Here is a 27876-nt window from a genome sequence, read left to right as displayed (position 1 = left end):
ATATAGAGCATGTGGAAATTTCAATAAATTCAATTAAAGTGCCAAAAATGTGCATTTTGACATGTTTCTCTGACTTATACGAACATTTTAACCCACTTAGCCCAAATATTTCCCCAAGTTTTCACTATCATTATAAAGGCCTAGTTATTCTTTGTTGCTTTGACAAAGTCATTTCTGAAGATTATTATTTCTGTCAAGTGATTTAGTGATTCATTTACGTTTATCTCTCATTTTAAGGTCAACCCTGTTACGTGAACTGAACTCTCGTTTTAATATGGTGAAACTATTCCTTTTTTAATTATATATATTTTCAAAAGAAACATTGAACATCCAATCGTCAAATCAGAGTGTAAAAGTAGGTGAGCTGGTTCTGCTCTTCTTGGCCATTTTCTGGTGTTTTGTGGCAGAAAACTGAGCCGGTCGAGCATAACACCTCAAACAGTAGATAGATAGGCTAGAAATGTTTTAACAATTTCAATATTTTTGTGACGCTTGCATGAAATTGCCCCTCGCTGTTGCACACAACAAGCTTCCATTTCCCCTGTCACAAGGAGATTTATAACTGATGAAAACTTCAACCATGTTACATCAACCCTGTTACTTTAATTGACACTTACTATAGTAATTTTTCTTCATTCAACCTCATATAAGGTTGAACATGTGCACTTTATGACAGAATGTTAAAATTAGGTGAAATAAATAGTTTTTAACAATCAAATTACACTACCCAAAAGGCATTCTATTGGTGGAATGACCCTCCTGCTGTCTGAGTGACATAACGAATGGCCCCGTGACTCTAAATGACCCTCCTGCCATCTGAGTGACATAACGAATGGCCCCGTGACTCTAAATGACCCTCCTGCCATCTGAGTGACATAACGAATGGCCCCGTGACTCTAAATGACCCTCCTGCCATCTGAGTGACATAACGAATGGCCCCGTGACTCTAAATGACCCTCCTGCCATCTGAGTGACTCATAACGAATGGGCCCATGACTCAATTGTGTGTGTGCGTGCATTCAAACGCGCTAAAAAGGAACGCTTGTGGGTGAAGATTTATCAGTAAGTTCAGATATATTCTGACTTTCATCAGGCATATATTGTATGCTTATAATGGTAAAGTGGCTCCCGAGTGGCGCAGTGGTCTAATGCACTGCATCTCAGTGCAAGAGGCCAGGCTGTATCACATCTGGCCGTGATTATAATCAGGTGGCGCACAATTGGCCAAGTGTCGTCGGGGTTTGGCCGGGTTTGGCCGGGGTAGGCCGTCATTGTAAATAAGAATTTGTTCTTAACTGACTTGCCTAGTTAAATAAAGGTTAAATAAAAAATAAAAATCACATGACTGGCAAAGAGACTAAAATTGGAGAGACCACAGAATGGCAGGGGCACATGTCTTGTCTCATTGCACTACTGTTTGTTGTTTCAGTTGGCAGTCTGACGCTTTGGCTTGATATTGACTGCTAAATATTTACATTTAAGAATGATGCTAGGTAATCAATTTGTATCCTTGGTTCAAGTTAGAAAACTGTATGATACATTGAAACTTTCTGTGAGTACGTCCAACACTTGAGTTTAACACACAGACAACCAGTTTACCGCAGGTTGGTGCCTACTAAATTAATCTGAATCAAAATGGAAATTCTCATGTATATTTCAATTCTACAACATCCGGCAGGATTTAAACTTACTCAAATCACTCAAATGTGTGTGTGTGTGTGTGTGTGTGTGTGTGTGTGTGTGTGTGTGTGTGTGTGTGTGTGTGTGTGTGTGTGTGTGTGTGTGTGTGTGTGTGTGTGTGTGTGTGAGAAAGACAGAGTGTGGGAGATGGTAGGACAGAGGAAGAGATTGCACTAAAGGGAAAATGACAAATATTAAAATGACATGGAATAATACAGAAAGGTGGGGTGGGGGAGGGAAAGGGATTGTGTGTGTGTTGATGTGCGTGTGCATGCGCTTGCGTACTTGTGTGTGTGTGTGTGTGTGTGTGTGTGTGGTGTGTGTGTGTGTGTGTGCGTGTGTAGTGTGTGTGTGCGTGTGTGTGTCTAGTGGTTGTGCATGTGTGCGTGTAGTGTGTGTGCGCATGTGCCTGTAGTGTGTGTGTGTGCGTGCATGTGTGTGTGTATGAGTGATTTAGGAAGGCACAGCTCCTCAGCTGGGAGAGATTCTTAATTACTCCATGAGGGGGTTCTCAGCCACAGAAAGGACAGAGCAGAGAAGCTCCTCCTATGCCAACAGCTGCTGATGCTGATGCTGCCTTCCTTACAACAGGGTACATTTAGTGAGTTGGGAGAGAGATAGCTCTGTGTTTGGTAAAGATCTCTGTCTTTGTGTTTGTAAGAATATGTATATAATGCTTTGAATAATATAGGTCTCCGATAGATTCAGATTTGATTTAATCAAAAGCCACAATGTGTTTTCTTATTGCAGATAATTTCCCAGAACAGATATATTTATCTCTATTAGTCCCTCAGAATTTTTGCGCTTCACGGCAAACTAATAACACCAGCCATTACATCGAAACAAAAACAACAACTCCCAGAGGTCTATGGGAAAAGCCTTGCTTAGCTGCATTGGCAGGGATGTGCGTAAGAGAGGTCCAGTGACGTGATCTGGCCCTCTGATGTGTTCTGGCGGAGCACATTGACTGAGAAATTATTCATTAGTTGGAGACAAGAAGGGTAGGCTGGATATATAGGCTGTGCTTGAGGCTACGATGAGCAAGGAGTTCTCCTCTTACTGACTAAACTGGCAGAGAGGGGAAGATATGTTTATTACAAAACATCTGATGCTTATATGTGAATCTGTGTGTATGCCTAGCTTATGTGTGTGTACATGTGCGTGCATTCATATCTTCAATCATATTAATACAAAACAATATTAATACAAAAGAAATTGGACAAGTATGAACATATGTGAAGATGATAGGAATGCACTGGTCTGCCTGATGAACAGTCATTAAGCAGCAGTCGTCCGGTTGGTCTCACAATGGCCAGCCTTGTTGCTTACACCCAGCGGCTGATCAGGGAGGCTGCTCTGTTTATGCAGAGAGCTGTGGGGCAGCCAAAGGCTTCCACTGCCTTGGGAGAAACTTCTGCAGATTGCAAGCCATGGAAGCTGGACATAAACAAAGAATTATGGATAACACCCTGTAGCTTCAAACCAAAACTGTCAGCACTACTAAGAGAGAAATCTCCTCTCTTTTCTTTGCACTGGTAACGTTCTGGTCATGATGGTGAATGTAAACTGGGGACCAAATCCCTCAGCTACCATTATATTTTCTTCTCGACTGTCGACTTATGAGGTTAACCTATTCTCTCACACTATTCCCCCTGAGCTGTCTGCCATTACATGAGTCACTAACATGACAGTGCCGCACACAACAACAAACGTTATGGCATTGGGATGAAACACCCCTTTTGACAAAAGTAGCCTATGAATATAGCATTCTTTTGATTCACACCCAAAATCCCTTTCGGTGTCAAAGTAATTCAACACAAGGATCTATCTTTTTCCAAGAAGTGCAGAAATTGTTGAAGAAATATGGATGAGCTGAGGTGTTGCCTATGAAAATAGGCTTCTAGGTGTGTTGAAACTCAGGGGAGAAGCCCACCCAAAACGACTCTAAAAACAGCCAGCATACTCTTTCACATTTTTATTTTATTTTTATTTATTTATTTCACCTTTATTTAACCAGGTAAGCTAGCTGAGAACAAGTTCTCATTTACAACTGCTGCCTGGCCAAGATAAAGCAAAGCAGTGCGACACAAACAACAACATACATGGAATAAACAAGCGTACAGTCAATAACACAATAGAAAAAAAAGAAAGTCTATATACCGTGTGTGCAAAGGGCGTGAGGAGGTAAGGCAATAAATAGGCCATAGTAGCGAAGTAATTACAATTTAGCAAATTAACACTGGAGTGACAGATGAGCAGATGGTGATGTGCAAGTAGAAATACTGGTGTGCAAAAGAGCAGAAAAGTAAATAAAAACAATATGGGGATGAGGTAGGTAGATTGGGTGGGCTATCTACAGATGGGCTATGTACAGCTGCAGCGATCAGTTAGCTGCTCAGATAGCTGATGTTTAAAGTTAGTGAGGGAAATTTAAATCTCCAGCTTCAGCGATTTTTGCAATTCGTTCCAGTCATTGGCAGCAGAGAACTGGAAGGAAAGGCAGCCAAAGGAGGTGTTGGCTTTGGGGATGACCAGTGAGATATACCTGCTGGAGCGTGTGCTACGGGTGGGTGTTGTTATCGTGATCAGTGAGCTGAGATAAGGCGGAGCTTTACCTAGCATAGACTTATAGATGATCTGGAGCCAGTGGGTCTGGCGACGAATATGTAGCGAGGGCCAGCCGACTAGAGCATACAGGTCGCAGTGGGTGGTGGTAACACATTAACATATACTATCAAGTGTACATCCTGATAATATTCTTGGTAACAACAATACAGCTTTAAAATAATTATAATACAAGTGTTCTGCAGTATGCATAGGGAGGTGTTGTGCATATTGGGATTGCAAGATAATGAGCCAGGTAATACAACAATTTCACTTGTGTGCTGTATAGTGACACATTTCAGGTAGTGTCCATGAAATAGGTGTTTCTTTTGTGTGGCGACTCACATCTTGTTGACATGGAGACCAAAATAGCAGCTGAATGGAAGAGGACATTCAGTCTACCCTTGAAACTCGGCACCATTGAGGAACAGAGAGAGAGAGAGAGAGGCAGAAGGAAAGCGCTGAGAAAGCTTGAAGAACCATGAGCTTTGTGTTGCATAAGGCAATGAGTCACACTCACCGTTTGGATCTTGGGAACCGATAGGAAATCGTTCCGTTGTCTCTCAGTGGGGAGTGTTTTTTTTTTATCTGAAAGAAAAAGGAATACTGGTGGTGATTTGAGAGGGATGCAAGAGATGTCTTATTGGGTAAATGTGAGTGAGTGAGTGAGTGAGTGAGTGAGTGAGTGAGTGAGTGAGTGAGTGAGTGAGTGAGTGAGTGAGTGAGTGAGTGAGTGAGTGAGTGAGTGAGTGAGTGAGTGAGTGAGTGAGTGAGTGAGTGAGTGAGTGAGTGAGTGAGTGAGTGAGTGAGAGAGAGTGGGGTAGGGGTGTTGAGAGATACAAAATAAAGGTACACCATATACAGGTAGTTCTCAGGATCATACAGTACTGAAGTCTACATTTAGAGAGAGTTGGGCAAACAATGCATGAATGTTCTGTAAGCTGTCAGGAGAGCAGTGAGGGTCTAATGATGTACTTGATCCAACAGCATTCATAAGCTGTGATCATCATTAATAACAGAGGGAAAGCTATTGAGTAGTGAGTGTAACCGACACTGACAGTATGTCTCTGTATGAGTACGTAAGTGTTGGACAGCCCACTGGTTTCCATCAATCCTAGCAGTGGTAATATTCCTATAGCCAACTCAATTAGATTACAATGGTACTCTGATTCCACTCCCCACTCAAGGGTCTGGCTTCTTTTCTCTAGAGGCATTTGGTCAGGAGAAGTATTGTTATACAGCAGTCCTCAGATATTTCTTTGAAATCTCACATAATATACATATGTTAGAGAGAACATGTTTGTTTGATTGTATTAGAACCACCACTTTCTCCAAATGGCATCACAATACAGTCTGATAGGCCATTGTGAGTCATTCTAAAACTCAATAGTCCCATAGAATGCTTTATGCAGCTCCAGGAGATGACGTCAATCTGCAGGCACTGTTATTTCATTTCTGCAGGGTCTGTGACCATGAAAATAACATTACAAAGCATCTGACTCACCTGATCTGTGGCCCTAAGAAGATTCACACCTCTTAGTGATGAATTGCAGTGTGAAGATGAAACTATTTATTTCTCTTCGTTGGGCCTAAACAAAAGCTGCTATTCCACCTCCAAAGCTTCTCATAGAAATACACATTTTTACCGCTGACAAAATGTACGTTTGGACATATACGTATGACAACACAGAAAAATGGAAAAAGAATCTGTCCAAACATTTTTGTGCCAGGGCTTTTCTTTTTAGGCCAAGCATTTCCCGTCTTCCATCAAGAGGGTAGGCATTTAAGTGAACTAGCATCCACTGCACTGATTCCACCCCCCCTGCTCATTGCCATGTTAAAATTACACCAATGTTTCAGTTCATTGTCTACGGCCAGTGCACTTTGTGGGTACACAAAGGGGGAGTAGCATGGTTTTCTGGTGCTTCATCATTTCCAATGCTGTTTCACAATGAGCCGACAGGATTAGCCAAACCTACCCATCAACATTTCTACCAGATTGAGAGGTTGGAAATTAATCTGACAGCATGCTTTCAAAAAAGACCCTGGAGCTAAAGGACACATGGGCTTTGATATGTGTTTCTGCATCTCCTTCGTTTGCCTGTTTCAATTATTATTCAATGAATTATGGTTCAGACTATTGGGGGTAAGTTTGAACACATGAACTCAGACACATTCTCTGTGGTTGCTGGGACTCACATTTGCATTTAGCATGAAACTGGTATGTTTTTCACACTCCTTTGCCATTTCATCTGAGTAGATCTGTGACTGATTTGTCAATCTCTTTTTTGAGCTGAAGCTGCAGTTAAACAATAACTCACAAATTTATGGTCAATTGCATCTCAGTTGTCAATTCAGGAAGTGGTTGTCATTTTCATTTTCATAACATAAAATGTTCATTATTTTCAGAGGATTAATTATTTGAATTGTAGAAAGGCATGGCTGAATGGTACATGAATGGACAATTTCCACTAAGGACCAATGTGTTACCAAAAAGGCTCAGACTTGCTCAGTGGACCTGCTCTGACTTGGGGCCAAGACCAGGCCACTGGCACTTTTCAGCTAACATTTACATAACAATGGCTAACTGGGAACATGGATTAACACCTTCCACGGTTAACACCTTCTCACAAAGCAACTGTCTTGATGATGCAGAAGTTGTTGATTCTGCTCTTCACAAGTCCTCAGTGTCAGCCCTAGCTATGGAAACACATTTCCCACGGAATAACACTAGAACTAACATTAACATAATCATTGGTGACACACTGGTGCTGTATAATGGAAACCCCCTAGAATTGTGATGTAATATGAATATATTGCTAGTATGAGTATGAGTCAGACATATATTCATTACTGCCCTCTGCTACCACAAGCTGAAAATGTTCTCTGTCAAATAAACTTTGCTAAATCAAACAAAAATATATAATTATCTGTTGTTCCATTGTATTGTTTACTGAACTGCCTGTTTCCCACAAAAAGGTTAGACAAATAGACAACTCATTTGACATTTCTATCTTGGTGCAAGCCCTCTATCCAGGAGTTCACATTAATAGAGTACTGTATGTCATGAATTTATGATTTGGGCCAAATTCCTGTGTATTTTTGCAATTCCATAAATGTTTTATAGAGAATAATTCTCACAACATTATGTTATAACTGCAAACCAGTTAGTAACTCCACCGCACATTCTTATTGCGGATGACAATCTGCACCATACATCCCATTACAACACAGACAGATGAAGAGACAGACCAGGCTTATAGCTGAGGTCATCAACTCATGTTAAACAACAGCGTTTATTGTGTTGATGGTGTAAATGTCTGATGATATAAATCACTTGAGGCGAGCAACACACCAACCATTCATACCCAGTCATACCAGGCTCAGAGAATGAATGACAGGACCACACTAGCTGCCCATCATATGCATGTAAAATGGACCGTCAAGACTCTTTGAACTCTATGGCGACAATGACAGATATTTGCTTCGTAAAAGTTGTGGTTTCACTACCATCGCTATCCAAACCACAAGCCCCATTGCATTTCCATCTCAGGCCAATCAAATTCATCCTCTGTTTTGTTCCCTGACAACAGGTTCTCAGTCAATACAGCTCTCTGAGGGGCCAGTGGATGATGTAATTGGTCCAGCAGACACACATCGTGATGTAATTGGTCCAGCAGATACACATCATGCGAGCAACAACGCATTGGCAACGACCATAGCCTCAATGCCTCCATTGACTGGTTACAAAAACGGACAATGCCCCAAGGTTATTTACGTAATGATGCCTGAGCAATACAACAAATATCTGTGCTTTCTGAAAGAAATTCATTTCCTCATAAGTGAATAATAGTTGTGAATTTATTAGCAAATTTGTGTCTGTTTTGTTCTCTCATCCTGTTTGTCTGTGATGTCCTTCTTCTGCCAGCTGTATTCTACAGACAACCACTGCTTTATGATGGCCTGACAGTGATCATTGACCATCCACAGGCCTTTCATCAGGTGATCATCATGGACACATCTCTGAGGACAGACTGACAGCGTCATCTGGTGTTAATGCCTTCCTTTGCTCCCTGCTGCCAATATCTTAGGTCTTACACTCTATAGGCCCCTAAGGGGACTGGCTTCTTATTGAAACTATGGCTGAAGGAAGAAAAGAGAAAATGGTTGTCGGTGACACATTTTCTGCCACACAAATAATTGTATTGGAGTTGACTGTGAGGACTGGACGTCTGTAGAGCAGAGTGGAGATAACATGACTGGGGCACGGCTCATTAGTGTAAACTGGATCATCACAGTGAGGATAAATGGACATTTTGGCCTGTCCACCTCCAATATGGAAAGCAAGTGGAGCATTTGGAATGAGACCAATTTAGCAGCTTAAGATAACCAGCATACACAGATGCAATCAACTACCTTCCTCAAAATAACATATTTATTTCACTCAGTTAAATTAATCATTTGACATGAAATACATTTGAGTGTTGTGCAATAACAATGTATTTCTGCAGTGCAGTTACGATTCCCAGCCTGTCTTTTCTTCTCCTGTAGGCCTACATGGGAGACCAAGAAAAAATCTTAGGAGCACTTTTAAATACTCACCACTAAGTGGTACTATTTCTCTACAGAAGAGTTGAGCCCTCTGTTTCCCTCACATCGGGACAAAATATGATGATATGAGAAAACAAGATACTAAATGTGCAAAAGATATCATGACATCTTATGTCACTGAATAGCATGTATCAAAGCAGTGTCATTTTCCATGTATTGGAAATAGTTATGATAGGTGTATGACATACAGTACCCATCAAAAGTTGACACACCTACTCATTCAAGGGTTTGTCTTTATTTTTATACACCATAGAATAATTTCAAAACTAGGAAATTGTTACACCCTGATCTGCTTCACCTGTCTTTGTGCTTGTCTCCACCCCCATCCAGGTGTCGCCCATCTTCCCCATTATCCCCAGTGTATTTATACCTGTGCTCTCTGTTTGTCTGTTGCCAGTTCGTTTTGTTCGTCAAGCCTACCAGCGTTTTCCCCTTGCTCCTGTCTGTTTCTAGTTCCTGTTTTCTAGTTTTCCCAGTTTTGACCATTCTGCCTGCCCTGACCCTGCCTGCCGTTCTGTACCTTGTCACATCACGCTGGATTATTGAACTCTGCCTGCCCTGAGACTGCCTGCCGTTCTGTACCTTTTGGACTCTGATCTGGATTACCGACCTCTGCCTGCCCTTGACCTGTTGTTTTGCCTGCCCCCTGTTCTAGTAATAAACTTTCGTTACTTCGACACTGTCTGCATCTGGGTCTTCCCTAAAATGTGATAGTACGAACTGGCCATGACTGACCCAGCAGACTCGGACCAGCTCCGCAACGCCATCTCCTCCCAAGGTGCCACCAATGGAAGGCACGAGGAGTTGCTTCGTGGTCTTATGGAAGACTTCCAGACCTTGGCTGAACGCCATGACTGAGCATTGAACACATTTCTGGAGCAATTCCGCAGGCTGTCTGTTAGGCAGCCTACCACGGCGGTAACTTCTCAGCCCCTCAGTAACCCGGCTGTTACCCTGCTTACCTTCCCCGGAACTCTTCGATGGAGAGTCGAGCACCTGTCGGCGTTTCTTGCTCAGTATTCCCTCATCATCGAGCTGCAGCCCTCCTCCTTCCCCTCGGACCGCTCTAAGATAGCGTACCTCATCACACTAATGCCCGGAAGGGCTCTTGCCTGGGCTACGGCAGTATGGGAACAACAGTCGGCCGTATGCTTCAGTCTGGATGAGTTCGTGGAGGAGTTAAAGAAAGTTCTCGATGCTCCATTGTCTGGGAGAGAGGCTGCCCAGAAGTTGCTCCAGCTTCAGCAAGACTCCCTCAATGTGGCAGACTATGCGGTGGATTTCCGCATGTTGGCATGTGCCTGGAACACGGATACGTTGTTCAACATGTTCCTGCACGGAGTTTCAGAGGAAGTAAAGGACGAGCTTGCAGCCCTGGAACAACTGACGGATCTCGACTCGCTCATCGCTTTGACCATTCGGATCAATGGGCGACTATGGGAACGAAGGAAGGAGAGGAGATTAGATTTCACTCGCCCGCCAAAGGAGTGCACCTCGCCTCCGAGGCATCCCGGAAGTCCTGACGGCTCTGTTGCCAAGAGAACCTGAGGCTACCCGAGTTCCCCCGAGAGTCTCCGAAGTCTGCCGATTCACCTCTTCCCGAGCCAATGCAACTAGGCAGAGCTAGGCTGTCTCCAGCCAAATGGCTATACAGGCTTCACACTAAGAGTTTCCTGTATTGCGGGACAACTGGTCATTTCGTCTCCACCTGTCCAGTAAAAGACCAGGCTCACCGGTAGAACCGATTACTCTGGTGGGCCATATGGATATCTTTTCCTCTCCCCTTACTCACACCCCTTTTCATGACATTTTACTGTGGGGGAACCAATTGAAATCTCTCTGGGTACTCATTGGGTTGATGAGAGCTTTATGGACGCTACCCTGGCGTCCGAGCTGGACATCCTCATTCAGCCCCTCTCCATTCCCATGGATGTTAGAGCACTGGACAGGCGCTCTATAGTCCGGGTCACCCACAATACCACCCCCATCAACCTACGTGTGTCAGGGAACCACAGCGAGACGATCCAATTCCTGCTCATTAAGTCTCCTCAGGTTCCCGTGGTATTGGGATTCTCTTGGCTCCAGCGAGACAATCCCCTTATTGACTGGTTTGCTGGTGCCATCATGGGCTGGAGCCCGTTCTGCCAAGCTCATTGCCTGAAGTCAACGCAGCCTGCCCCAGGACTTATTCCTGGGGGCACGGAAGTTGCCCCGGACCTCTCCGCCATTCCCGCAGAGTACCAGGACCTCCAGAAGGGGTTCAGTAAGGCCTGGACCACATCGCTTCCGCCGCACCGACCCTATGACTGTGGGATTGACCTTCTCCCAGTTACCACTCCACCCCGGGGACGACTGTACTCTATGTCGGGTCCGGAGACTAAGGCTATGCAGACCTACATTGTGGACTCCCTAGCTGCAGGGTTCATCTGTTCTTTTGCCTCCCCCGCCGGCACAGGGTTCTTCTTTGTGGAGAAGGACAAAACCTGCGCCTGTGCATCAACTACCGTGGCCTCAACGACATCACAGTGAAGAACCGCTACCCCCTACCACTCATCTCCTTGGACTTTGAGCCGCTCCAGGGGGCCACCGTGTTCTCCAAGCTGGATGTACGGAACGCCTACCACCTGGTGCGGATACAGGAAGGGGACGAGTGGAAGACTACCAACGCCCCAGCTGTGTTCCAGGCTCTGGTTAATGATGTTCTCCGCAACATGTTGAACCAGTTTGTCTTCGTCTACCTCGACAACATTCTCGTCTTCTCCCGCTCCGCCCAAGAACATGTGCGCCACATCCGACAGGTTCTCAAACGCCTCCTGGAGAACCAGCTTTTTATGAAAGCAGAGAAGAGCGAATTCCATTGCTCCCTCGCCGTCCCTGGTCTCACATATCCCTGGACTTTGTCACGGCTCTCCCCCCGTCTGATGACAACACCACCATCCTGACAGTAGTGGACTGGTTTTCCAAAGCTGCCCACTTCATTCCTCTCCTAAAGCTACCCTCTGCCAAATAAACAGCCCAGCTCATGGTGCAGCAAGTCTTCAGGATCCATGGACTCCCATGGACATGGTCTCCAACCGGGGTCCTCAGTTCTCGTCCCGGTTCTGGAAGGCGTTCTGCACACTAATTTGGTCGTCGGTCAGCCTGTCCTCCGGGTGCCCCCCAGTCCAACAGCCAATCGGAGCGAGCTAACCAAGACCTGGAGATGACTCTCTCTGCCTGGTCTCCGCCAACCCCACCACCTAGAGCCAGCAACTAGTGTGGGTTGAATACGCCCGCAACACCCTTCTTTGCTCTGCCACGGGTCTCTCGCCCTTTGAGTGACCTGGGTTATCAGCCCCCGCTCTTCCCCGAGCAAGAGGAAGAAGTTGGCATACCTTCGACCCAGATGTTTTTCCGCCGCTGTTGTCATACCTGGAAGAGAGCTCGGTCGGCCCTTCTCAAGACCACCTCAGCTCCCTGGTATCATCTCGGGCAGAAGGTATGGCTGTCAGGGAAGTTAGGAACCAATATACACAGGCAGTTAGGAAAGCTAAGACTAGCTTTTTGAAACAGAAATTTGCATCCTGTAGTACAAACTCAAAAAAGTTCTGGGACACTGTAAAGTCCATGGAGAATAAGAGCACCTCCTCCCAGCTGCCCACTGCACTGAGGCTAGGAAACATTGTCACTACTAATAAATCCACAATAATTGAGAATTTCAATAAGCATTTTTCTACGGCTGGCCATGCTTTCCACCTGGCTACCCCTACCCCGGTCAACAGCCCTGCGCTCCCCACAGCAACTCGCTCAAACCTCCCCCACTTCTCCTTCACCCAAATCCAGATAGCTGATGTTCTGAAAGAGCTGCAAAATCTGGACCCCTACAAATCAGCCGGGCTAGACAATCTGGACCCTCTCTTTCTAAAATGATCTGCCGAAATTATTGCAATCCCTATTACTAGCCCGTTCAACCTCTCTTTCGTATCGTCTGAGATTCCCATAGACTGGAAAGCTGCCACGGTCTCTTCAAAGGGGGAGACACTCTAGACCCAAACTGCTACAGACCTATATCTATTCTACCCTGCCTTTCCAAGGTCTTTGAAAGCCAAGTTAACAAACAGATTACCGACCATTTCGAATCTCACCGTACCTTCTCCGCTATGCAGTCTGGTTTCAGAGCTGGTCATGGGTGCACCTCAGCCACGCTCAAGGTCCTAAACGATATCATAACTGCCATCGATAAGAGACAATACTGTGCAGCCGTATTCATCGACCTGGCTAAGGCTTTCGACTCTGTCAATCACAACATTCTTATTGGCAGACTCAACAGCCTTAGTTTCTCAAATGATTGCCTCCCTTGGTTCACCAACTACTTCTCCGATAGAGTTCAGTATGTCAAATAGGAGGGCCTGTTTTCCAGACCTCTGGCAGTCTCTATGGGGGTGCCACAGGGTCCAAATCTCGGGCCGACTCTCTTCTCTGTATACATCAATGATGTCGCTCTCGCTGCTGGTGATTCTTTCATCCACCTCTACGCAGACGACATCATTCTGTATACCTCTGGCCCTTCGTTGGACACTGTGTTAACGAACCTCCAGATGAGCTTCAATGCCATGCTTCTTTCACATGCTTTGCTTGCTGTTTGGGGTTTTAGGCTGAGTTTCTGTACAGCACTTTGAGAATATCAGCTGATGTACGAAGGGCTATATAAAAATAAATTTGATTTGATTTGATACAACTCTCCTTCCATGGCCTCCAACTGCTCTTAAATGCAAGTAAAACTAAATGCATGCTCTTCAACCGATCGCTGCCCGCACCTCCCCGCCCGTCCAGCATCACTACTCTGGACGGTTCTGACTTAGAATATGTGGACAACTACAAATACCTAGGCGGAAAATGTTATAGTTAGCGATGGAGATTTCAGGGTTTTTGGTGGTTTTCCTAAGCCAGGATTGAGACACGGGTAAGACATCCGGGTTGGCAGAATGTGCTAAAGCAGTGAATAAAGCAAACTTAGGGAGTAGGCTTCTAATGTTAACATGCATGAAACCAAGGCTTTTATGGTTACAGAAGTCAACAAATGAGAGCACCTGGGGAGTAGGAGTGGAGCTATGCACTGTAGGTCCTGGATTAACCTCTACATCACCAGAGGAACAGAGGAGAAGTAGGTTAGGGTATGGCTAAAGGCTATAAGAACTGACCGTCTAGCACATTCGGAACAGAGAGTAAAGGGAGCAGGTTTCTGGCCACGATAGCATAGATTCAAGGCATAATGTACAGAGGAAGGAAGAGAAGAGAGTACATTGGAGGTAAACCTAGGCATTGAGTAATGATGAGAGAGATATAGTCTCTAGAGACGTTTAAACCCGGTCATCGCATTTGTGGGAGGTGGAACAACATGGTTGGTTAAGACATATTAAGCAGGGCTAGAGGCTCTACAGTGAAATATGACAGTAATCACTAACCAGGACAGTAATGGACAAGGCATATTGATATTAGGGAGAGGCATGCGTAGGCAAGTGATCGTATGGGTCCAGTGAGTGGTTGGGCTGGCTGGGGACACGGCGATTCAGACAGTTAGCAGGCCAGGTCTAGCAAGCTAGCAGTTAGCAGGCCGGGGCTAGCAAGCTAGCAGTTAGCAGGCCGGGGCTAGCAAGCTAGCAGTTAGCAGGCCGGGGCTAGCGAGCTAGCATAAGGGCCTTAGAGGGACGTCGCGATGGGGGAAAGTCTGTTTTTGCCTCCTCGTGCGGTGAAGTCAATAGACCAGTCGTGGAATTAGTAGGGTTCCAAGTAGCAGAGGGGTCCAAGTCCAATTGGCAAAATGGGTATAGTGGTCCAAGAAACTAGCCGATGGATCAGCTAACAGTCCCATATGCTATAGATAGCTAGCAGGCTGTGGTTAGCATAACTGTGGCTCAGTTGGTAGAGCATGGTGTTTGCAACGCCAGGGTTGTGGGTTCGATTCCCACGGGGGGCCAGTACGGAGAAGAAGAAAAAAAAAGAAATATATATATATATATATATATATAATAATGTATGAAATGAAATGTATATATGCATTCACTACTGTAATTCGCTCTGGATAAGAGTGTCTGCTAAATGACAAAAATGTTAGGATCCTCGGGCAGATTATGTCGGTATTCCAGTCGTGAAGGATCGGCTCGGTTCCGTGCCCCGTACCGGCAGAAGAAGGGGTTCGGATATTGTAGCCGAGGAGTGGGCTTCAGGAGTAGCCCAGGAGCCCTAGCCGGGAGATGGGTCTAGCATCGGCTAGCTCCAGGCTAGTTGGTGCTTGCTCCGGGACGGAAACGTTAACCAGGAGTAGTCAACCCGGGTTGCGGTTAGCAAGCTGCCATGATCCAGATGAAAAGGTTCAGAGTTTGCGGTAGGAATCCGGGGATATGGAGAGAAAAATAGGTCCGGTATGCTCTGGTTTGAAACGCATTGTACAAACTGGTGAGAGCTTTCCGAGCTAAACGTTAGCTGATGACCGCTAGCAGTGGTTAGCTGACTGATAGCTGATAGCTGGTAGCTAGTTAGCTAGCTAGCTTCAGTTGAGGTAGTCCTGTTCGGAGGTAAATAGAAATACTTTAGAAAGAAAAAAAGATCCACGCCACATTGGGTGAGGCGGGTTGCAGGAGAGTATTTTGAAGTTGAGATTTAGGAAAAATATTAAATAGAATGCGAAGAAAAATATATAAAAAGATATATACATGGGACAAGACAAAGACGTCTGACTGCTACGCCATCTTATAAATCTTATACCTGTGTTCTCTGTTTGTCTGTTGCCAGTTCGCCTGCGTTTCCCCATGCTCCTGTCTTTTTCTAGTTCCTGTTTTCCAGGTTTTGACCATTCTGCCTGCCCTGACCCTGCCTGCCATTCTATACCTTGTCACACCACCCTGGAGTATTGATCTCTGCCTGCCCTGACCCGAGACTACCTGCTGTTCTGTACCTTATGGACTCTGATCTGGATTACTGACCTCTGCCTGCCCTTGACCTGACATTTTGCCTGCCCCCGTACTAGTAATAGACTTTTGTTACTTCAACACTGTCTGCATCTGGGTCTTCTCCTGAAACGTGATAGCATGTGTGGTTCCTACCGTGAAGCATGGTAGGCCATGCTTTGCTGGTGAGAAGCACACTTAACCAGCTTTCTTTTTCAACAGGACAATGACCCAACATACCTTCAGGCAGTGTAAGGGCTATTTGACCAAGAAGGAGAGTGATGGTGCTGCATCAGATGACCTGGTCTCCACAGTCACCTGACCTCAACCCAATTGAAATGGTTTGGGATGAGTTGAACCACAGAGTGAAAGAAAAGCAGCTAACAAGTAATCAGCATGTGGGAACTTACTTCAAGACTGTTGGAAAAGCATTCCTCATGAAGCTGGTTGAGAGAATGCCAAGAGTGTGCAAAGCTGTCATCAAGGCAAAGGGTGGCTACTTTGAAGGATCTCAAATATAAAATATGTTTTGATTTGTTTAACACTTTTTTGGTTACTACATGATTCCATTTGTGTTATTTCATAGTCTTGATGTTTTCACTATTATTCTACAATGTAGAAAATAGTAAAAAAGAAAGAAAGAAAAACCCTTGAATGAGTAGGTGTGTCCAAATTTTTGACTGGTACTGTATGTTGACAAAACAGTCAATGTCGCCTGCTCACTTAGGCAAAATTAGGCTACAGTAAAAAGTGTTAGGAGGACATCTGTCAAGACTTCATAACTACGTCATAACCATGAGAAGTGTCTATGACAGTTTTTACAGTAAACACATCACTTGAAGGGAGTATAATGCATTCATAACACCTTTATGAAACCAGTCCTGACACCTTAATGAATGTTGTAGTATTATACATATCAACCTTCATAAATAAAACTTCTCGCTTTAACCTATAGCCTCAACCACAAGCCCAACCCTAGCTTCATGTCCAAATCCTGTTTCAACCCTAACGTCATGTCCAAATCCTGTTTCAACCCTAACCCTAGCGTCATGTCCACATCCCAGTTCAACCCTCACCCCCAACCACAACCCTATGTGTAAGATGGCTGCGTGTAACAAGGTGGTGCTGGGTAGGGTGCGTGTCCTGCCATTTTTTACTATTATTACTTTGTTTGCTCAGAATGTTTGTGCAATAATTTCCTACGACCGACAAACACCCTCTGGACATTTATCAGGTACGAAGGTAAGACCCAGATGCAGACAATGTCTAATTAACAATGGTTTATTAATCCAACAGGGGCAGGCAATAGACAGGTCAAGGTAGGCAGGGGTCAGTAAACCAGACATTAGATCGGAAGCTACAAACGTACAGTATCTTTCAGAAGGCAACGCGGTTAACGAAGTGGAAGGTAAGGGAGACGCCAAGCTAGACTGAAAAGACAGGCAACGCAGCAACCTCTTTCTAGTATTGTGATGGCTAATTTAAAATAAATATATATATTTTAAAACATACAATCTACCTGCAGTGAAGCCGCTCAACATTTACATAAATGGATAATAAACTTTGTGAACTCAGAGCAAGGCTTCAATCGCAGAGGGACATCAGGGAATGAGGTCTTTGTCTTCCCAGAAACATGGTTGACGAACAATACACTGAACTCTGCTATTCAACCAGACAGGTTCTTCATTTTCCGTATGGATTGAATGGTGGCTTCTGGTAAGAGTAGAGGGAGGTATATGCTTTCTCATTAACAATTCCTGGTGTACCGAAGTTGAAAACATCTCGAGCTCCTGTTCACCTGATCTGGAGTTTTTTATACTAAAATGCCGACCCCACTATCTGCCACAGCTGTTTACGTACTGCCACAAGCCAACATCACGGCAGCACTCAGTGAACTGTACAAGACCATTAGCCAATGAGAATCCTCTCCCTTGTAAGCAGTCTTTATCGTCGCAGGAGATTTTAACCAAACAAGTTTAAAACAAATTCTCCCAAAATATCACTAACATGTCTCCTGCACCCTGAGAGGGAATAACATGCTAGACCACATATGCACAAACATCGGTGACACGTACAAAGCCACCCCATCGCCACTTCAGCCAATATGATCACGTCTCTCTGTTTCGCCTACAAGCAGTAACTCAAGAGGGAGAGTCCAGGACAGAGAATAGGGAGGCACTGGACGGAGGAGGCGGACTCAGTGCTGCAGGACTGTTTTGAGAATACTGATTGGAACAAAGAAATCTGTGCCATGATGAGCCCGTACTGCAGCATTCAATGTCAGAAAAATGAACCCTGATGACTCAGTTGCACACGATGTGTACAAGGCGAGCAGGTACGAGCTCTGCAAATCCATTAGGGGTGCAAAAAGACAATACAGACTCAAACTTGAATCACTGTTTGACAACTCAGACTTGTGACGCATGTGGCAAGGACTACAGGCTATCACAGACTACAAAGGCAAATCCAGGTGTGTGGTGCCCACTGAATCCTCCCTCCAAGACGGGTTTAATACATTTCTGCTCGCTTCGACGGTAGACAACACCGAGCCATCCAGGAGGGCTGTCACGGCATCGGGTGAGCAGGTGCTTTCGCTCTCCGAGGCTGACCTGAGGAAAACTCTCAAAAGAGTAAATACTCACAAGATGGCAGAGATCGCCCCATCCTCAGAGTTTGCACTGACCAGCTGCCAGGGGTCTTCTCTGACATCTGATATTCTACCTATCCCTGTCCCAGGCTGTAGTCCCAGGAGAACACCATCATCCCAGTGCCCAAGAAAACCAAGGTGACATGCCTAAATGACTATGGTCTCGTCAGACTCACCCCCCATCATCATGATGTGCTCTGAGAGACTGGTCAAGGCCCACATCAAGACCAGCATGCCAGACACACTGGACCCACTCCAATTTGCCTACTGCTCCAACAGATCTATCGCAATTCACGTGTCCCTAACACACCTTGACAAGAAGAACACCTATGTGTATGCGAGAATTCTGTTCATTGACTACAGTTCAGCATTCAACACTATTGTTCCCTCCAAGCTCATTACCAAGCTCAGGGCCCTGGGCCTGGACACCCCCCTCTGCAACTGAATCCTGGACTTCCTGACGGGCAGACCACAGGCTTTGAGAATTGGCAACAACACCTCCTCCACACTGACTCTTAACACAATGACCCCCCCAGGGATGTGTCCTCAGCCCTCTGCTGTACTCCCTGGTCACCCACGACTGTGTGGCTAACACCAACTCCATCATCAAGTTTGCTAATGACACCACAGTTGTAGGCCTGATCACTAACAACGACGAGTCAACCTATAGGGAGGAGGTAAGTGAACTGGCATTGTGGTGTCAGGACAACAACCTCTCTCTCAACATCAGCAAAACAAAGGAGCTGATTGTCGACTTCAGGAAGCAGAGGAGAGCACACGCTCTGATCCACAACGACGGACTGCAGTGGAGAAAGTCAGCAGTTTTAAGTTCCTCGGCATCCACATCACCGATAACTTGACAAGGGCCAACAATACCACCATTCTTGTCAAGAGTGCGCAACAGCGCCTCTACTTCCTAAGGCATCTGAAGAAATTTGGCATGCCACCCCGGGTCCTCTCCAAATAGTACCACTGCACAATTGAGTGCGTCCTGACCAGTTGCATCATGGCCTGGTATGGGAAATGCTCCACCCATGAACGCAAGGCCCTCCAACGGTTGATGAACATCACTGAGGCCGTACTCCCACCCATTTAGGATATCTACTCAAAACGATGCCTACACTCTTAGAAAAAAGGGTTCTTTGGGGTTCTATATAGGACCTTTAGGTTCATTGGACAAGATTAAAGAACCCTTTACTAAAAAAGGTTCTATATTTACTGATTTTATTGAGTTACAGTTCATATAAGGAATCAGTCAATTGAAATAAATTCATTAGGCCCGAATCTATGGATTTCACATGACTGGGAATATAGATATGCATCTATTGGTCATAGATACCTTACAAAAAACGTAGGGATAAGAAAACTAGTCAGTATCTGCTGTGACCACCATTTGCCACATGCAGCGCGACACATTTCCTTCGCATAGAGTTGATCAAGCTGTTGAGTGTGGCCTGTGGAATGTTGTCCCACTCCTCTTCAATGGCTATGCAAAGATGCTGAATATTGGCGAGAACTGGAACACGCTGTCGTACACGTCGATCCAGAGCATTCCAAACATGCTCAATGGGTGACATGTCTTGTGAGTATGCAGGCCATGGAAGAACTGGGACATTTCAACTTTCAGGAATTGTGTACAGATCCTTGCGACATGGGGCTGTGCATTATCATGCTGAAACATGGGATGATGGCAGCAGATGAATGGCACGACAATGAGCCTTAGGATCTCATTGCGGTATCTCTCTGCGTTCAAATTTCCATCAATAAAATGCAATTGTGTTTGTTGTCCGTAGCTTATGCCTGCCCATACCAAAATCCCACTGCCACCATTGAGCACTCTGTTCCAACGTTGACATCAGCAAACAGCTTGCCCACATGATGCTAAATACTCTAAAACGACATTGGAGGTGGCTTATGGTAGAGAAATTAACATTAAATTCTCTGGCAACAGCTTTGTTGGACATTCCTGTGGTCAGCATGCCAATTGCACGCTCGCTCAAAACATGAGACATCTGTGGCATTGTGTTGTGTGACAAAACTTCACATTTTAGAGTGGCCTTTTATTGTCCCCAGCACAAGGTGCACCTGTGTAATGATCTTGCTGTTTAATCAGCTTCTTTATATGCCACACCTGTCAGGTGGATGAATTATCTTGGAGAAATGCTCACTAACAGGGATGTAAACAAATTTGTGCACACAATTGGAGATAAATAAGCTTTTTGTGTGTATGGAACATTTCTGAGATCTTTAATTTTAGCTCATGAAACATGGAACCAACACTTTACATGTTGCATTTATATTTTTGTTCAGTGTACAGTAGTGGCCAAAAGTTTTGAGAATGACACAAATATTAATTTTCACAAAGTCTGCTGCCTCAGTTTGTTTGATGCCAATTTGCATATACACCAGAATGTTATGAAGAGTGATCAGATGAACTGCAATTGCAAAGTCCCTCTTTGCCATGCAAATGAACTGAAGCCCCAAAAAACATTTCCACTGCATTTCAGCCCTGCCACAAAAGGACCAGCTGACATCATGTCAGTGATTCTCTCGTTAACACAGGTGTGAGTGTTGACGCGGACAAGGCTGGAGATCACTCTGTCATGCTGATTGAGTTCGAATAACAGACTGGAAGCTTCAAAAGGAGGGTGGTGCTTGGAATCATTCTTCTTCCTCTGTCAGCCATGGTTACCTGCAAGGAAACACGTGCCGTCATCATTGCTTTGCACAAAAAGGGCTTCAAAGGCAAGGATATTGCTGCCAGTAAGATTGCACCTAAATCAACCATTTATCGGATCATCAAGAACTTCAAGGAGAGCAGTTCAATTGTTGTGAAGAAGGCTTCAGGGCGCCCAAGAAAGTCCAGCAAGCACCAGGACCGTTTCCTAAAGTTGATTCAGCTGCGGGATCAGGGCACCACCAGTACAGATCTTGTTCAGGAATGGCAGCAGGCAGGTGTGAGTGCATCTGCACGCACAGTGAGGCGAAGACTTTTGGAGGATGGCCTGGTGTCAAGAAGAGCAGCAAAGAAGCCACTTCTCTCCAGGAAAAACATCAGGGACAGACTGATATTCTGCAAAAGGTACAGGGATTGGACTGCTGAGGACTGGGATAAAGTCATTTTCTCTGATGAATCCCCTTTCCGATTGTTTGGGGCATCCGGAAAAAGCTTGTCCGGAGAAGACAAGGTGAGCGCTACCATCAGTCCTGTGTCATGCCAACAGTAAAGAATCCTGAGACCATTCATGTGTGGGGTTGCTTCTCAGCCAAGGGAGTGGGCTCACTCACAATTTTGCCTAAGAACACAGCCATGAATAAAGAATGGTACCAATACATCCTCCGAGAGCAACTTCTCCCAACCATCCAGGAACAGTTTGGTGACAAACAATGCCTTTTCCAGCATGATGGAGCACCTTGCCATAAGGCAAAAGTGATAACTAAGTGGCTCGGGGAACAAAACATCGATATTTTGGGTCCATGGCCAGGAAACTCGCCAGACCTTAATCCTATTAAGAACTTGTGGTCAATCCTCAAGAGGCGGGTGGACAAACAAAAACCCACAAATTCTGACAAACTCCAAGCATTGATTATGCAAGAATGGGCTGCCATCAGTCAGGATGTGGCCCAGAAGTTAATTTACAGCATGCCGGGGCGGCAGGGTAGCCTAGTGGTTAGAGCGTTGCAAGTTCAAATCCCCGAGCTGACAAGGTACAAATCTGTCGTTCTGCCCCTGAACAGGCAGTTAACCCACTGTTCCTGGCCGTCATTGAAAATAAGAATTTGTTCTTAACTGACTTGCCTAGTTAAATAAAGGTAAAATAAAAAAATAAAAAAAATTGCAGAGGTCTTGAAAAAGAAGGGTCAACACTGCAAATATTAACTCTTTGCATCAACTTCATGTAATTGTCAATAAAAGCCTATGACACTTATGAAATGCTTGTAATTATACTTCAGTATTCCATAGTAACATCTGACAAAAATATCTAAAGACAGTGAAGCAGCAAACTTTGTGAAAATTAATATTTGTGTCATTCTGAAAACTTTTGGCCACGACTGTATATAACCAGGCAAAGAACCTCAGAGTGTAATGGGGATTTTAGAAAAAAAAACAGCTAATGAAAGCTAACCCAGTCACATCAAACTCTGAAATGACAGCTATTGTTCCCTTTTAATTTGTTTAGGCTGTTTTGCATTGATATTTATATCCACATTAACGATGCTGCTGCATGATTTTACTTGGTCAGAGAAATGGCTAGCTGATGTTCAATACGTTAGCTCTCTATGGCATGGGGAAGATCTAATTCATATTTTGCAACAAACCTCTGCTTTTGCTAACTAAATGCTAGCTAGAAGCAAGAGGAAATGTGTTTAAACAAATAATACACTCTTAGCAACAGTAACCCAGAACTATCAGAGGATCTCTTTTGGTTGCTGCTGACAACAACTGCATGTAAGTTGTTCTTCTACATCCTAATAATTATATGTCTGCATAGCATTTTGTTTTCATTTTGGCAGATTAACTGAAGCTTATTTCTGATGATTAATTCATGTTTTAGCTCCCCTTTTCTTCTTCTGTGGAACCAATCAGGAAACAACCCATACTGTACTGGCAGTAGGTACAGTGCCTTCAGAAAGTATTAATACCCCTTGACTTATTCCATATTTTGTTGTGTTTCAAAGTGGATGAAATGTATTTATTTTTCTCACCCATCTACAGACAATACCCCATAAGACAATGTGAAAACATGCTTTTAGACATTTTTGCACATTTATTGAAAATGAAATACAATATCTAATTTACATAAATATTCACACCCCTGAGTCAATACATGTTAGAATCACCTTTGGCAGCGATTACAGCTGTGAGTCATTCTGCGTAATTCTCTAAGAGCTTTGCACACCTGGATTGTACAATATTTTCCCATTATTCTTTTCAAAATTCTTCAAGCTCTGTCAAATTGGTTGTTGATCATTGCTAGACAACCATTTTCAAGTCTTGCCATAGATTTTCAAAACTGTAACTCGGCCACATTCAATGTTGTCTTGGTAAGCTACCCCAGTGTGTATTTGGCCTTGTGTTTTAGGTTATTGTCCTGCTGAAAGATACATTTGTTTTTTAATTTATTTAATTGAACCTTTATTGAACTAGGCAAGTCAGTTAAGAACACATTCTTATTTACAATGACGGCCTACCCCGGCCAAACTCTAACACAGATGACGCTGAGCCAATTGTGTGCCGTCCTATGGCACTCCCAATCACGGCCGGTTGTGATACAGCCTGGAATCGAACCAGGGTCTGTAGTAATGCCTCTAGCACTGAGATGCAGTGCCTTAGACCGCTGTGCCACTCGGGAGTCTCTCAGTGTCTGTTGGAAGGCAGACTGAACCAGGTTTTCCTCTAGGATTTTGCCTGTGCTTAGCTTCATTTTGTTTATTTTTTATCCTGAAAAACTCCCCACTCCTTAACGATTACAAGCCATGACGTGACATGATACAGTCACCACTACCTTGAAAATATGGATGGTGGTACTTAGTAATGTGTTGTATTGGATTTGCCCCAAACATAACACTTTGTATTTAGGACAAAAAGTTAATTGCTTTGACAATTTTTTGCAGTATTACTTTAGTGCTTTGTTGCAAACAGGATGCATGTTTTGTAATATATGTATTCTGTACAGGCCTCCTTCTTTTCACTCTGTCAATTAGGTTAGTATTGTGGAGTAACTACAATGTTGTTGATTCATTCTCAGTTGTTTTCTCCTATCACAGCCATTAAACTCTGTAAATTGTTTTAAAGTCACCATTGGCCTCATGGTGAAATCCCTGAGCGGTTTCCTTCCTCTCCGGCAACTGAGTTAGGAAGGACATCTGTATCTTTGGGTGTATTGATACGCCAAGTTTAATGAATAACTTCACCATGATCAAAGGGATATTCCATTTCTGCTTTTTATTTACCCTCTACCAATAAGTACCCTTCTTTGCAAGTCATTGGAAAACCTCCCTGGTCTTTGTGGATGAATCTGTGTTTGAAATGCACTGTTCGACTGAAGGACCTTACAGATAATTGTATGGGTTGGTGACAGAAATTAGGCAGTTATTCAAAAAATCATGATAAACACTATTATTGCACACACAGTGAGTCAATACAACTTATTATGTGACTTGTTGTTAAAATGTTTTATTCCTGAACTTATTTAGGCTTACCATAACAAAGGGGTTGAATACTTATTGACTTAAGACATTTCAGATTTTAATTTATTTGTATAAATGTCTAAAATCATAATTCCACTTTGACATTATGGGGTATTGTTTATAGGCCAGTGACACAAAATCTCAATTTAATCCATTTTAAATTCAGGCTGTAACACAACAAAATGTGGAAAAAGTTAAGGGGAACGTGAATACTTTCTGAAGGCATAAGTGTGGAGGACTAAATGTTTTGAATATTAAGGCACATACAGAAACTCTAAATCCAAACTGGTTTTCCAGAAGGCTTTTAAGAGAGGCACATCATATGTTTAAGATGGGGCTCTTTGCCTTTTTGCAGATTAAAACCGCACATTTTTGGTGGATTGACAGTGTAATCCTATTTAAAGTGTCTTCATTTTAAAATAAAAGCCATACAGAGTTGGCTGCAATTTAAATTTCATCCACCAGAAAAGGTAGATCAAATATTACAGCAAAACTTCAAGATCGCTTCGATCACGTGGATTGGGATATGTTCCGGATAGCGTCGAACAACAACATTGATGTATATGCTGATTCGGTGAGCGAGTTTATTAGCAAGTGCATCGGTGATGTTGTACCCACGGCGACAATGAAAACCTTCCCCAACCAGAAACCGTGGATTGATGGCAGCATTCGCGCAAAACTGAAAGCGCGAACCACTGCTTTTAATCAGGGCAACATGACCGAATACAAACAGTGTAGCTATTCCCTCCGCAAGGCAATCAAACAAGCTAAGCGTCAGTATAGAGAAAAAGTAGACGGCTCAGACACGGCTCAGACATGAAAAATGTGGCAGGGTCTACAGTCAATCATGGACTACAAAAAGAAAACCAGCCCCGTCACGGACTCGATGTCTTGCTCCCAGACAAACTAAACAACTTCTTTGCTCACTTTGAGGACAATACAGTGCCACCGACATGGCCCGCTACCAAAACCTGCGGACTCTCCTTCACCGCAGCCAACGTGAGTAAAACATTTAAATGTGTTAACCCTCGCAAGGCTGCCAGCCCAGACGGCATCCCTAGCCATGTCCTCAGAGCATGCGCAGACCAGCTGGCTGGTGTGTTTACGGACATATTCATATTCAATCAATCCCTATCCCAGACGGCTTCCCACATGCTTCAAGAGGGCCACCATTGTTCCTGTTCCCAAGAAAGCTAAGGTAACTGAGCTAAATGACAATCGCCCCGTAGCACTCACTTCCGTCATCATGAAATGCTTTAGAGACTAGTCAAGGATCATATCACCTCCACCCTACCTGACACCCTAGACCCACTCCAATTTGCTTACCGCCCCAATAGGTCCACAGACGACGCAATCGCAATCACACTGCACACTGCCCTAACCCATCTGGACAAGAGGAATACCTATGTAAGAATGCTGTTCATCGACTACAGCTCAGCATTTAACACCAAACTCGTCATTAGACCCCGCCCTGTGCAACTGGGTCCTAGACTTTCTGACGGGCCGCCCCCAGATGGTGAGGGTAGGAAACAACATCTCCACCCCGCTGATCCTCAAAACTAGGGCCCCACAAGGGTGCGTTCTCAGTCCTCTCCTGTACTCCCTGTTCACCCATGACTGCGTGGCCATATACGCCTCCAACTCAATCATCAAGTTTGCAGACGACACTACAGTGGTAGGCTTGATTACCAACAACGACGAGACGGCCTACAGGGAGGAGGTGAGGGCCCTCGGAGTGTGGTGTCAGGAAAATAACCTCACACTCAACGTCAATAAAACAAAGGAGATGATCGTGGACTTCAGGAAACAGCAGAGGGAGCACCCCCCTATTCACATCGACGAGACAGTAGTGGTGAAGGTGGAGAGTTTTAAGTTCCTCGGCGTACACATCACGGACAAACTGAAATGGTCCACCCACACAGACAGTGTGGTGAAGAAGGCGCAACAGCGAATCTTCAACCTCAGGAGGCTGAAGAAATTTGGCTTGTCACCAAAAACACTCAAACTTTTACAGATGCACAATCCAGAGCATCCTGTCGGGCTGTATCACCGCCTGGTACGGCAACTGCTCCACCCGCAACCACAAGGCTCTCCAGAGGGTAATGAGGTCTGCACAACGCATCACCGGGGGCAAACTACCTGCCCTCCAGCACACCTACACCACCCGATGTCACAGGAAGGCCAAAAAGATCATCAAGGACAACAAACCCCCGAGCCACTGCCTGCTCACCCCGCTACCATCCAGAAGGCGAGGTCAGTACTGGTGCATCAAAGCTGGGACCGAGAGACTGAAAAACAGCTTGTATCTCAAGGCCATCAGACTGTTAAACAGCCATCACTAACATTGAGTGGCTGCTGTCAACATACTGACTCAAATCTCTAGCCACTTTAATAATTAAAAATTGGATGTAATAAATGTATCACTAGTCACTTTAAACAATGCCACTTTATATAATGTTTACATAACCTACATTACTCATCTCATAAGTATATACTGTACTCTATACCATCTACTGCATCTTGCCTATGCCGTTCGGCAATCGCTCATCCATATATTTTTATGTACATATTCTTATTCATTCCTTTACACTTGTGTGTATAAGGTAGTTGTTGTGAAATTGTTAGATTACTTGTTAGATATTACTGCATGGTCGGAACTAGAAGCACAAGCATTTCGCTACACTCGTATTAACATCTGCTAACCATGTGTATGTGACCAATAACATTTGATTTGATTTGTAATTTTGAAAAAAATAAATGTCACACAAGCAACTAACAACAGAGGTGTATGCTCAATGGAGGTGTAAGCTCAATACAAAATGATAACCAACTCTGCGGCTCTGCCACAAAATTGAAAGAGGCAATTACTTAAGGAAGAAATGTAAGAATTAGTCTGTCTGCCACTCATTAAAAACCATAAATGGCTTAAAATGATTAGTATAAATAAAAATTCTGTTTCACTTAAAGCCAAAAGGTTTGACATCTATGCCGCATAGAATTCCAGTCAGTTGGAAACAGGTCTTTGATGTCCTAATACCTTGGCATTTGGGTCTATGAACTGACATATAAAACAACAATTGACATATCAATCTGTTCATTTCAATTTATGTTATTATATAAAACACTTGCTACAAAAAGAATGCTCAATTATATAGGGCATTGAACAGTCATCCCTGTGCATATTGCCACAAGCAAACAGAATCAATAGAATATATT

This window comes from Salmo salar, chromosome 11 (genome assembly GCF_965601325.2).
Source record: "Salmo salar chromosome 11, fSalSal1, whole genome shotgun sequence".
In the NCBI taxonomy this organism is placed as follows: domain Eukaryota; kingdom Metazoa; phylum Chordata; class Actinopteri; order Salmoniformes; family Salmonidae; genus Salmo; species Salmo salar.
This window is presented reverse-complemented; position numbering follows the sequence as displayed.